At 43.2% G+C, this 13466-nt stretch overlaps 1 protein-coding gene and 1 long non-coding RNA gene across 2 annotated transcripts in view; both read left to right on the plus strand.

Annotated features, from left to right (window-relative positions):
• GCSAML (germinal center associated signaling and motility like) overlaps positions 1 to 13466 on the plus strand; it is a 42002-nt gene that overhangs the window by 11323 nt on the left and 17213 nt on the right. The gene's annotated exons all lie outside the window — the stretch shown is intronic.
• On the plus strand, positions 5295 to 11792 carry LOC118497901. Its single transcript, XR_004900415.1, has 3 exons — positions 5295 to 5351; positions 6628 to 6630; positions 11782 to 11792. It is a non-coding gene; the product is annotated as an uncharacterized LOC118497901 (long non-coding RNA).

Consider the following 13466-nt stretch of genomic DNA (forward strand, 5'->3'; position numbering starts at 1 on the left):
AAGCAGGAGGGGATGGAAGAATAGGAGGAAAAGAGCAGAGAAGCCATGATAGGCTAACCGGTGCAGTGGAGAGCTAACTACTGTGTAAGTATGCACGCACTCATTGCTCTGGCCTCCACCTCATCGTTTAGTGCTTGCCTGAATCTCCCAAGGATGATGATAATTGATAGGACAAAACCAAGAGTAATATTCACAACAGGAACTTCCCTGAACATAGGTGAGGATCACAGTGCCCTGCATTAACATGGATGGCCCCGAGAGCCAAGGTTAACGGTCCCAGCACTCCACAGGATGGATGCGAGGAGGCTGCTGACCCCGCCCAGACTTGCTGCAGAAGCCACACCTTCCTGATGTTAGGTTGCTAGGCCCTTTCTGCTTTCTTAGCCTCTCCCACCTCTTCTGGAGACTCAGGAAGTTTGCATCCCCGATCATGATAAACTCCAAGTCTGGAACTTTTCTGATTATTAAATACAAGACTGAGAGAATCAAAAGTCCACCTACAGGCATTTCATCCCAGTGTAAGTCAGGCCCCTGCGGTTAACATCTTCCTTTTTTAAAATTAAGTTATTTATTTATTTATTTTTATTGTTGACACTATTACAGATGTCCCCTATTCCCCGTCCCCCTCCACTTACCTCCCTCCACCTAACTCCTGCCCACTTGGCCTTCACCAGTGTTGTGTCCACGGGCCAGGCACATATGCACACATGTTCTTAAGCTAATTTCTTCCAGTCCCCCACTTCCACCTCCCCTCTGACAGCTGTCAGTCTGTTCCATGTGTCCATGCCTCTGGTTTTATTTTGTTCATCAACTTATTCTGTAAATTAGATTCCACATATGACTGAGATCCTGTGGTATTTCTGAATTGAATTTTACATTTGTGATTGCCTGTCAAACCTGAAAGAGAGGTAAGTTTCAGGGAAAAAATGGCAGCCTCTTTCTCAACAATAAGGGAAACTAGGAATTGCTATTTTCAGTGACCACATTTACAAACTATTCTTTATCCTTATCCAGAATAACATTTGGAGAATATAAGTGTTATCATGCCTTTCCCGGAGACCCTTCTTGGATGGTTCTGTATTACAGCCAGAATCAAATCCTTTACTAGGGACTACAATCCCACAGGGATGAGCCCTGTGTCCTCCGTCCGCAGTCTCAGTCCCTGCCCTCCATTCACACACATCACCTTCCGGGTGTTCTTCAGGCCACTGACTCCCCCACCGCAGGGCCCTGGAACGTGCTGCTCCCTCCTGCACACAGATTTCATTGTCTGTACTTGGGCTTGGTAGCACCTCTTCCTGGAGACAGGGCTCTCACACTCGCCTCTGAGAGGCCTCCCGAACTGCACCCTGTGGGAACTTCCCTCCACACCCCGTGGGCTTCTGCACTGCCGCTGTGACACTTGCCATGCCTTTGTCTCAGCTTGTCACCCTCCATTTGTCAGTGAACTTTACCCCTGTCCCTCTCTCTACGGACCACATGCTCTGCAAGGCACTAACCGCTCCTCATCTTGCTAGCATCTATCTGTGGACAGATCCTGACATGACACTGAATGGAAAAAAGAAAAAAAAATCATGGAAAAACAGCAGATAACCGGACACCGATATCTCGCCTGGTTGAGATGGACAGACACACCCTGCCTTGTGGTTGATCACCGGGTTTCATATCTCAGCGTTCAGCCTCCTCCCTAATCATCTCATCTCAATGTCCAGCTTCTGTTGCTGAGACACACTTCCCCCTTCTGCAGTCTGAGAGGATTGCCGGTGTTTGTTGATGATGTGAAAGGGCGTCGGTGGGAATCACCCATTCCCTAAGGGCTTCAGCTATGCTTGCTTTGAACAGATGAAAAGGCAGAAACCACGGGTGGCAGAGGCTGCGCTGTGACCCTCTGCAATCCCCTTTGCAGTGTGTGGCTGGAGAAGAGACAGCCAGCACCTGAGCATCAGCTCTTTTGGGAGAGGGCCCATTGAAACGAGGCTCTCACTGTTGCTGGCCTGGAAGTGGGGGCCACATGAGCTCTCACTCTCCTTCTTCCTTGTTAAGGAGCTGAAGTGTCAACAGTTTGAAATACAAGCAAGTCTTTATTGCTCACAGCCAGTGACTAAATGAAGAAATGTCACATGTGTTTAAGGCGTCCCCATGCCAGCAAACACTATGAGAGGGACTTGCTGCATTGTCACCAGTCTGCTTGGAAGGGAAGGTCTCACCCACAGCGTCTCCCAACCAACTTCAGTCCGCTCCGCACGTTACTCACACAGGCTGGAAGCTGTGCGGTTCTGTTCAGGGCTACTTTGACAGGATGGTGCTCTTTGAATAAAGTCACATTATCTACATCTTCCTGAGTCAATTTTGGTTATCTTATTTTTACAAGAAAGTCATTTATTTTAATTCATTACTTCAAACATATTTACAAAAATGATGATATGAGCTCCTTCAAGTCATTTAACTTTTTAAAATCTAGGTTTGTAGAGGTATAATACAGTTTACCCTTTTTAGACAAATCATTAAATATGTTTAGAAGAACCACTCAGTCAGGTAACCTGCACATCAGTGAAGACACAGAACATTTTTTTTCTCCCTCCTCTCCCCTTTCCACAGCCCCTCACCACTGCCAATCTGATTTCTGGTTTGTTTTTTTCCCCGGGATGTCACGGTATTGTTGCTTTATCTTTACTGGATTCTTATGTTTTGCTTACCTTAGTTTTTGAAATTGTCGCTCTTCTAATTGTTTTGAATTCAAGACTTAATCTTTATGTTTTTAATTTTTTTTCCTTTTAGTAATTGGGCCATGTAAAAACACAAGCTTTCCTTCATCAGCACCCAACCTTTTGTCAGATGAAATGCTATTACTATCCAATGTTTTGCTACTTTGCTTTTTATATCTTCTTGGATCTGAGATATTTTTAACTTTGAGTATTGTTTCATGTTTTTAATACGGACTTCTAATTTTACTGTCTTATTGTCAATATCTGTGTTATTTATGCTTTGTGGATTTTATCACAGTTCTTTGTCATATATTATGTATCAGTTTTGAAACAAGTTGCTTATATCCTCTAAATTTGTGTTCTTCATGTGGATAGTCTCAAAATTTAAATATCCTACAATTTTAGGCCTTACCCAGAAGCCACCTGTTTCCTGCCACGGTGGCGGGGGGAGGGTGGTGGCAGATGGCACCTGAGCAAAGACCTTGGAACAGGGGGCAGCGAAGGAGCGGGATGATTCTGGAGCTCTGCTTCTGCCCAGGGTCCTGCCTGTGCCGCACAGGGTTTCACTGGGTCACGGTAATGAAGAGAAAGCTGTAGTGGAGTCTTATGAGTCCACATATTCTATTGTCCTTATTCCTTCAGTAGATATTACAGTGCTGTTCCTCTTCTGGCTTTTCAGGAGGGAAAATGTATGATGGGGGGACCCCCAAAACCCTAGAATTTATTTATAAAATATTGTGTATTTATTTTTCCATGTTTAAACTTCAGTCACCTTCAAAGTGCCCTCCATTTAATGAAATACACCTATTGAGATTTTTTTCCACTTCTCAAAGTAGTTCTGGACTCACCAATTTTGATGCCTTTTAGTGCTTCTGCTATTTTTTTTATTCCACCTCTTCTATGTCAGCAAAACGTTAATCTTTGAGGACATTTTTCATCCAGGGAAATGGAAAAAAAAGACACTCGGGGTGAGGTCAGGTGAATATGAAGAGAGGAGCATGGGGGTCACGCTGTTTTGGGTCAAAAGCACGATGTGGGCAGGTGCACTCGTGAATTACCCATCGTGAAGTGGACAAACATGTTAAAAGAGTCTTAAAAAAATTCACTGAGGTCGAACACAGCCTCTCACAACAGCAGCTGGTACACTGGTACAGATGCATTCCTAGAACACTCACGTAGTGGGGAAAGCCTCTACTACAAGAAGATAATTCAGGGTTTTTTGGGTCCCCCCTTGTATATGCTAAATTTCTTGCAAAACTGAAAAGAGAACAAAAGCTCTTACTACCAAAACAAATAAAAAGAAGGTAGAAAAGTAAAAGAAATCCAGTATGGAAATCTCCATGAACCTGATTCTTAGAGTGTACCCCAGGACTTTAAATAATCTGATGCCTTGGCTGTAGAAGGTAAGAAAGTTACACCTGTTCCATTGAGTGTGGCTGAAATGTCAAGGAATGTTAGAAAAAGAAAAAAGAAGGAAAGGAAACACAAGCCTGTACTAGAAGAGCAGGTCACCAAAAGAATTTCAGGTGAAAAAGTAGAACCTGGTCCCAGTTACTGAACAGCCCACCCCCACCTCCTCCAAAGCAGCTGCCTCAAAGAAGAAACTGGGGCAGAAGTCTAAAAACAGAAGCGATGATCAGGATAAAAGTGTGGAAACTTATGGCACCTTCAGAAAAGCAAAAATCGTTACCCCTCCACCAAGAGACTCAACAAGAAAGTGGATCAGGAAAGAAGAAATTTTCATCAAAGAAGGAGAAGACAGAAAATGTCTTGGTAGATGAACCCCTATTCAATCAACTTCTAGTATTCCTTTGAAGGGGAATGCAGACTCAAGTCTGGCAGTGGACAGGAGAGGCTGTGTATCTTACTAACCCTGACCAAGTAGAAAGAGCCCAGATAATGGGGCTAAAAATCCTGAAGACTGAAACTGATGGAGAAAATGCTGATGTGAAATTTAAAGATTTTCTTCTGTCCTTGAAGACTATACCATTCTCTGAAGATTCAGCCGTCTGTGTTGTAGACCTGCTAACTGGGAGGTCTGGTGTGATCTAGGAAGCTTTAAGGAAGTTGCGTAAAGGAGAACTGACTGCACTCACACATCAGGTTCAAGAACAAGACCAATCACTTGCTACTGCAAAGGAAGACATCCCTGCTACAAAAGATTGACCAGTGAACCTAGGAAATGATGATGGAAGGAAAAAAGAAGCACTGTGGTTACAGCAAGGATGAGAGATCAGATTGGACATTAGTAAAGGAACATAATATATTTCATAACAAAAATGCATGTCAGTTATCAAGAGACTAGACAGATAGAGGTGAAGTTCCAGCAAGCTTGTGAGCTGATAATCACAGCCCACTTGCAGCAGAAAATGGCACACTGAGACACGCTGTCAGTGACGCTGCAAATGAACTAGAGTGCCAGTAGTCTGCTGGACCACATAAACTGTGCCAGGTTGAATGGATGAACTGATGGAGGAGCAGGGCAGCTGCGTCCAGAGGAAGAACATGGAGCAAGCAGCTACTCAGCTGAAGGGGCAGCTACAAGCAGCTCAGAGAGGTGGGGAGAAGTCCAGCATCGTATTGGGAAGAGAACAGCAGAGCATGAGCAGCATGTGAGGTTTACAGAGTAAATTTGTGCCCAAAAAAGTAGAGGACAGGGTCTGCCTTGTAAACTTACAGATACCTTGGTTCAAAACAACAATCAAAGCAAAGACTAATTCAGTGAAAGGAATTGGAGCAAAGGCAAGTTCACAATATTTTAGAGCAAAGAGCATGTACAAAGTGAAATTTCTAACAGAATGGAAGAATTAAGATTCTAAATGACCAAAGCAAAGCATTACAATGAGAAGTTCAGAAGTAATGCACTCTTGTTTCTGAACAGCCCAATAAAGGTGTTGTGGAACAAGTGGAAAAATACATTCAAGAAGCAGATGAGGAGCTGATGATTATAGAAGGACTACCTGGAAGTGGACTTACACAGATGGTCACTGATGAAGAAGAACTGAATGTAGTAGGGACAGAAAACTCATCTTGGACTAAAGAAGTTCAGAATTTAAAGGCCAATCAAAAGGATTGGGTTTCTTTTGCATCCCTAGTTGAGGAACTTAAGAAAGTGATGCATGAAAAAATGGAAAGATCAATTCCATTGAAGAGCTTCTGGAAGCTGGACTTCTCAAAGTTGCTAATAAAGAGAAAACTCTTCTTATCTGAAGCAGGAAATAAAAGCTCTGAAAGTCAGGAGCTTCAGAACCTATCACAAGAAAAGAAGGAACAGAGGAACACCATGAAGGCTGTTTTAGAAGAGAAGGAAAAGATCTAGCCAATTGAGGAAAATGGTTACAGGACCTTCAAGCATAAAATGAATCCTTCAGGGCTCCTATTCAGGAGGTAGCACAAGGTTATCCTTGAAAAGGGCCTGTTCTGCATCACAATTTGAAGAACTTGAGATCCTATTGAAAGAAAAGGCATATAAGTGAAAAGAGTGGAAAGGATGCTTAAAATGAGGGGGAGTGATCTTTGAACAAAACAAAGCTGCTACAGGAGGTGCAAGATGAAAACAAATAGTTTCAACCCCGAATTAGCAGCATAAGAGACAGAAGGACCACCAGGCATCTTCTTTTTCTTCCCACGAAGAACTCTTCAAAGGAATTTCAAAAAGAGAGGAAGAACTAGCTGGTCTCTAGAATGAGTTAGGTTCTTCTAAGGACACTGTGGAACACCTGAGGAAGAAAATCACTGATTTTTGGGAGAACTGGGAAACGATGGAAGCATCGGTGTCCACAGAGAAAATGCTGCAGGACGGAGTGAACAGAACTTCCAGGAAATGACAACATGTGGACGCTGTGGAGTCAGGAGCTAAAGAGGTTCTCTTCTAGTTTCAATTATAGTGAATGGCTGTGTGGATTTGAAACGAAGGCATAAGAATGTGTGACTGAGTTTCTGAAACAGAGGAGGTTATGGTTCCAGAGCACAAGTTTAGAGAAGCTGATGAAATGCATAAATTGTTACAGCTACACTGTGAGAAATATGAAACCATCCTTGCAGAAACAGAAAGAACTTTACAGAAGTTACAGAGAAGTGCGGGACAAGAAGAAAATAAGTGGAAAATTAAGGTCGATGTATCACAAAAGACTAGTAAGCAGGTGCAGTTGTCATTCACATTTTCAGAACAAGATCTAACATGATTAAGAAGAAAAAATGCAAGTTTCCACCAGTAGATGAAACAACTATAGGACATTTACACAATGGAGTACTACTTGGCTGTAAAAAAAGAAGAAAAATTTACCCTTTGTGACAGCATGGATAGAGCTGGAGAACATTATGCTGAGTGAAACAAGCCAGGCAGAGAAGACAAATACCATATAAGTGAACTACGATTTCAGTTATATGTGGGATCTAATGAATAAACTGATCTAACAAGTGAAAGAGGGACAGACTCATAGATAGACAGCAGGCTGACAGTTAGAGGAGAGGGAAGGTAAGGGGTAGGAGGACTGAGCAAAAAGAAAAATGAACATGGACAACAGGGTGGTGATTGCCCAGGGGGTATGTATACAGGGGTTAAGTGGTAATGGACATAAATACAATTAAAAAGATTTTAAAAGATGTTGAAAATCTGAGAAGAGAGGGAGAGAATCTGGAAATGGAACTAAAGAAGGCAGAAACGGAATGACTGACCTGTCACAGAAGTCAGAGGGTTAAGAACACAATTAAATGAAACATCCACAAAACTTAGAATGGAGCCAAGTGAAAGACAGAAGGTAACTGGTGATGTATGAGGCTCAACAGTCACTGGATCTCATCCCATCAAAAAGAGTAAAAGCTGCTGGAGACACCACTGTTGCTGAGATTAGCGATGGTTCCCCAGAAATGGGGTTTTCTGAGATGGAGACAATGTCTGTAAGTCCAAATCAGACTGTGACACATTTACAACAGTGGCTTCAGGCAAGAAACCACCAGCTCACAGAGGAGAAAGACCACTACCTGGCACTGGAGTGGAGTAACCAAGAAACTGTCCATTCATGGGTAACAGGAGGCATTGCTTTGTGTTTTGCCAAATAAAGCCTTATTCATGTTTTCACCCTTTCCACTTCAGCAGAAGCACTGAAGAGTGTTTTGTCTTTTCTAAATCTTGTTCGACCACTAATTTAAAGAGAGAAGGAAAAAGCTAACTCTGTAGACATCTTCAGAGTTTAGTTTTATAATAAAAACTCTTTGAATAATTAGGCCTTTCCATTCCTGAAGATAAAATAAACATGAAATCTTTAGTGTTATTCTGCTCAATGAAATTGTTCAGAAGATCAAAAGTGGGACTTACTATCAAGATGGTGGCACAGGTGACTCAGCTCCCCTCGTCGCACAGCCATGGCAAAACTATAACTAAAATATAGAACAGCCATCCCTCAGAGCCGGCAGAAACTCAAGCCATGTGGAAGTCCGTCAACTAAGGAATTAAAGAAACCACATTCATACGATGGGTAGGAGGGACAGAGGGGTGGAGACATGGAGACATGGATCCAGCTGGTCCCAAACCCACATGTGGAGGACATAAAATGGAGGGACATCTCAGAAGTGAGGGATCCCACCCACAAACCAGACCACCAACCCAGGGTTCCAGTGCCAGGAAGAGAAGTCCCCATAACTTCTGGCTGTAAAAACCAGTCGGGGGTGGGTCAGCAGAAGAAACTACGGGTATCTCAGACTTCTCCTCTCCTCTCCTCTCTCTCTTTTTTAAAATATATTTTATTGATTATGCTATTACAGTGTCCCATTTTCCCCCTTCATTCCCCTCCACCCTGCATACCCCCTCCCACCCACATTCCCCCCCTTTAGTTCATGTCCATGTGTCATAAGTTCTTTAGCTTCTACATTTTCCATACTATTCTTGTCCTCCCCCTGTCTATTTTCTACCTACCATCTATGCTACTTATTCTCTGTACCTTTTCCCCCCTCTCCTCCTCCCACTCCCCTGTTGCTAACCCTCCATGTGATCCCCATTTCTGTGGTTCTGTTCCTGTTCTAGTTGTTTGCTTAGTTTCTTTTTGTTTTAGGTGTGGTTGTTAATAATTGTGAGTTTGCTATCATTTTACTATACATGTTTTTTATCTTCTTTTACTTAGAGAAGTCCCTTTAACATTTCATATAATAAGGGCTTGGTGATGATGAACTCCTTTAACTTGACCTTATCTGAGAAGCACTTTATCTGCCCTTCCATTCTAAATGAAAGCTTTGCTGGATAGAGCAATCTGGGATGTAGGTCCTTGACTTTCATGACTTGGAATACTTCTTTCCAGCCCCTTCTTGCCTGCAAGGTCTCTTTTGAGAAATCAGCTGACAGTCTGATGGGAACTCCTTTGTAGGTGACTGTCTCCTTATCTCTTACTGCTTCTAGCATTCTCTCTTTCATTTTTACCTCGGCTAATGTAATTATGATGTGCCTTGGTGTGTTCCTCCTTGGGTCCAACTTCTTTGGGACTCTCTGAGCTTCCTGGACTTCCTGGAAGTCTATTTCCTTTGCCAGAATGGGGACGGAAAGTCTATTTCCCTTATTATTTGTTCAAATAAGTTTTCCATTTGTTGCTCTTGCTCTTCTCCTTCTGGTACCCGTATAATTCAGATGTTGGAACGTTTCAAGATGTCCTGGAGGTTTCTAAGCCTCTCCTCATTTTTTTGAATTCTTATTTCTTCATCCTTTTTTGATTGGATGTTTTTTTCTTCCTTCTGGTCCACTCCATTGATGTGAGACCCAGCTTCCATTCCATCACTATTGGTTCCCTGTGCATGTTTTTTCATTTCACTTAGTGTAGCCTTCATTTGTTCATCTAATTTGTGATCAAAATCAACCAATTCTGTGAGCTTCCTGATCACCAGTGCTTTGAACTATGCATCTGATAGGTTGGCTATCTCTCGGTCACTTAAAAGTACTTGTTCTGGGGCTTTCAATTCTGTTTGAGCCATCTTTTTTTTCCCTTTGGTCTGGTTGCACCTATTATGTAGTGAGAAGCAGAGCCTTAGGTGTTCACCAGGGCAGGGCACCCCAGGTGCTGGGCTGTGACACTGTATGTGGGGGTAGGATCTGAGAGGGAACAATGGCATTTGCTCTGCTCTCCATTGGACCTTAGTCCCTTCCGCTGCTTCCTCAGAGCAAACTGGGCCCCTGTGGTACCAATTCCCATGGGGGAATTGTGCAAGGACCTCTCCTGTGAGGCTGGGAATCTCTCCCTGCACCTCGACTCCCACAGGTGTTTTCAATCAGTGCCCCGAGGCTCTATTTCCCAGCACTGTGATCCTGGTTTGCACCCAGTGCCTTGCCTCACAATCGCTGCCTCACTGGGTCTGCTGGTTGCCACTCCTTGGCCAGGGTCTTCCAGCTGCCGCTTGCACACTCAGGGTCCACCTGCTGCGGTCTTGCATGCCACAGATGCCTTACATGCCTGGTCCCAACATTCTCTGCTCTCCACGCCCTGACTTGTGCCTGGCTGCCTGACTCCATCCCTCCTACTGGTCTGGATGAATGTGTCTATTTCAACTTCTTGGTTGTCCGACTTCCACACAGTTCAATTTTCTGTCAGTTCTGGTTGTTATTCTGTTTCTAAATTATTTTTGTCCCTATCTTGGTTGTGTGAGGAGGCACAGTGTGTCTACCTATGCCTCCATCTTGGCCGGAAGTCCTCCTCTCCTCTTAAAGGGCCTCACACCACACATGCACTTACTCAGACTCACTCCCTCAGGGATCCAGCACTGGGGAAGCAGCTTGAAGGACACCAGTAGCATAATAGGAAGGAACTGAAGTGTCTGGCATCAAGGCAAGAGCTGGGGTACAGCTTCCTTCCAGACAGACTGCAGACAGTGGCCATTGTACCCTTTGTGAGCCCTCCTCCTCATAGAGCTGCAGTGTGGTGGCAGCATATCTGAATCTCCATCAACCTGGCTCACACAGTAAGCCACACCCTGATGATAAGCTAAGGGGCCACCCCATCCAACTTATAGGCACACTCCAGCAACACTCCCACACTGATAACAGTGGCTTTTCCACATGAGACGCTGGGCTAGGCATGGGCTTCAGACCTTCCTATATCCACTAAAACAAGCAACAGCTGAGCCTAGCCCCTCTGCCTCCCACTGACCGGTCCCAGGCCCGGCACTAGCAGCAGTCATCTGCAAATCACTTTATAGCTTAGCCAAGGGGCCCCAGACAGAACACAGGTGGTTGCTGACCTTGGCCTGCACTATCCAGGAAACCCCAGAGCCTGGGAACCCAGTGACCATTTATAGACCACATTGGAGCACCACCCAACCACCTCCACAAGACATGGAGGGAGGTAGTTACTGGCCAAGGGTCATAGCCAGTCCTACCAGCTTTCCATATGGGTAAATCCCTCCTATTGACCTGATGGCAGCAACTGAGACTCATCTACAAGTGGAGGGAGTAGTCAGGCCTCATTGAGGGAACACCTCGAGTACCCAGCTTAGTGGAGGCTGTGCCACTGGACCCTACCGGACATCTACTACATTAGGCCATGCTACCAAGACATGGAGTCAAAGGAGCTCTACCTAATACATAGAAACAAACACAGGGAGGCTGCCAAAATGAGGAGACAAAGAAACATGGCCCAAATGAAAGAACAGATCAAAACTCTAGAAAAAGAACTAACCAAAATGGAGAGAAACAATCTATTAGATACAGAGTTCAAAATACTGGTTATAAGGTTGCTTAAGGAACTCAGTGGATACTACAAGAGCATACAAAAGACCCAGGAAGAAATGAAGGATATAGTAACTGAAATAACGAACAATTTACAGGGAACCAACAGTGGAGTGGATGATGCCAAGAACCAAACCAATGATTTAGAATAAAAGGAAGAAAAAGACATCTGGTACAGCAAGAAGAAAAAAAGAATCCAAAAAATTGAAGACAGTGTAAGAAGCATCTGGGACAGCTTCAAATATTCCAACATTCTTGTCAGAGGGATACCCAAAGGAGAAGAGAAAATGCAAAAAAAATTGGAAACCTATCTGAAAAATAATGAAAGAAAACTTCCCTAAATTGGCAAAGGAAATAGACATACAAGTCCAGGAAGCACAGAGAGTCCCAAACAAGATGGACACAAAGAAGACCGCACAAAGACACATCATAATTAAAATGCAAAAAAATAAAGATAAAGAGAGAATCTTAAAAGCAGCAAGAGAAAAGCAGATAATTACCAACAAAGGAGTTGGTAATTAGACTGTCAGGTGGTTTCTGAAAAGAAATTTTGCAGGCTAGAAGGGATTAGCAAGAAGTATTCAAAGTGATGAAAAGCAAGGACCTACATCCAAGATTACTCTATCCAGCAAAGCTATCATTTAGAATGGAAGGGCAGATAAAATGCTTCCCAGACAAGGTAAAGCTAAAGGAGTTAATCATCACTAAGCCTTTTCATATGAAATGTTAAAGGGATTTATTGAAGAAAAAGAAGATCAAAACTATGAACATTAAAATGGCAATAAATACATAACTATTAACAACTGAATCTAAAAAACAAACTAAGCAAACAAGTAGAACAGAAACAGAATCACAGATATGGAGAACATTGGGATGGTGGCCAGTGGGAAGAGGGGTCTGGGATAATGGGGTAAAAGGTAAAGGGATTAAGAAGTACAAACTGTTAGGTATAGAATAGATGGGGGGGGGATGTTAAGAACAGTAAAGAAAATAGAGACACCAAAGAACTAATATGCATGACCCATGGACAGAACAAAGGAAGGGGGATCACCAGAGGAGATGGAGGGGGGCTAAGAGGGAAAAATGGGGATGACTGGAATAGCATGAACAATTTTTAAAAGAAGACCAAATGTGGTAGAGACCGTGTAGAGTTCAGCATGTCAGTACTGATGCTGCACACTGTGTTACTTACCGTTTGGAGAGTGCCTTTGACTGGCTCCAGACAACACATTTCATATGAAAGGGCTTGGTGATGATGAATTCCTTTAGCTTTACCTTGTCTGGGAAGCACTTTATCTGCCCTTCCATTCTAAATGATAGCTTTGCTGGGTAGAGTAATCTTGGATGTATGTCCTTGCTTTTCATCACTTTGAATACTTCTTGCTAATCCCTTCTAGCCTGCAAAATTTCTTTTCAGAAACCAGCTGACAGCTTTTGTAATGTTGTCAGTGAGTAGAAGGATGCTTATTATCCAAAAAATCATATTACAAAATAAAAATCCTACAGCTTAAGATTGTGGTAGTGAGGATAACACTTTAAAAAAATCAATGTCTAGCCCTGGCCAGGTGGCTAGGTAGGAGTGTCATTCCATACACCAAAAAGTTGTGGGTTCGATCCTGGTCAAGGCACATACCTAGGTTCTGGGTTCAATTCCCCAGGTGGGGCTTGAATGAGAGGCAACTAATCAATGGTTCTCTCTCTTGCTCCCTCTCTCTCTCCCCCTACGTCTCTCCATTCCCTCTCTCTTAAATCAATAAACATATCCTTGGGTGAGGATTTAAAAAATAAATAAATGTATATTCATTAGCATAATGTCTGGCTGGAATGAGCCCTCAATAAATATGAGCTAGTATTATGTTTATTATGCCCCATAGGTTTTGAAAATTACTATATAATTTTTCTGTTTAAGGTTCATAATTTTGAAATTTATGTATTAAAAAATAATTATGGCCCTGCTGGTGTGGCGCAGTGGATGGAGTGCTGGCCTGCAAACCAAAGAGTCACTGGTTCCATTCTCAGTCAGGGCACATGCCTGGGTTGTGGGCCAGGTCCCCAGT

The sequence above is a fragment of the Phyllostomus discolor genome, chromosome 13, assembly GCF_004126475.2.
Source record: "Phyllostomus discolor isolate MPI-MPIP mPhyDis1 chromosome 13, mPhyDis1.pri.v3, whole genome shotgun sequence".
Lineage (NCBI taxonomy): Eukaryota > Metazoa > Chordata > Mammalia > Chiroptera > Phyllostomidae > Phyllostomus > Phyllostomus discolor.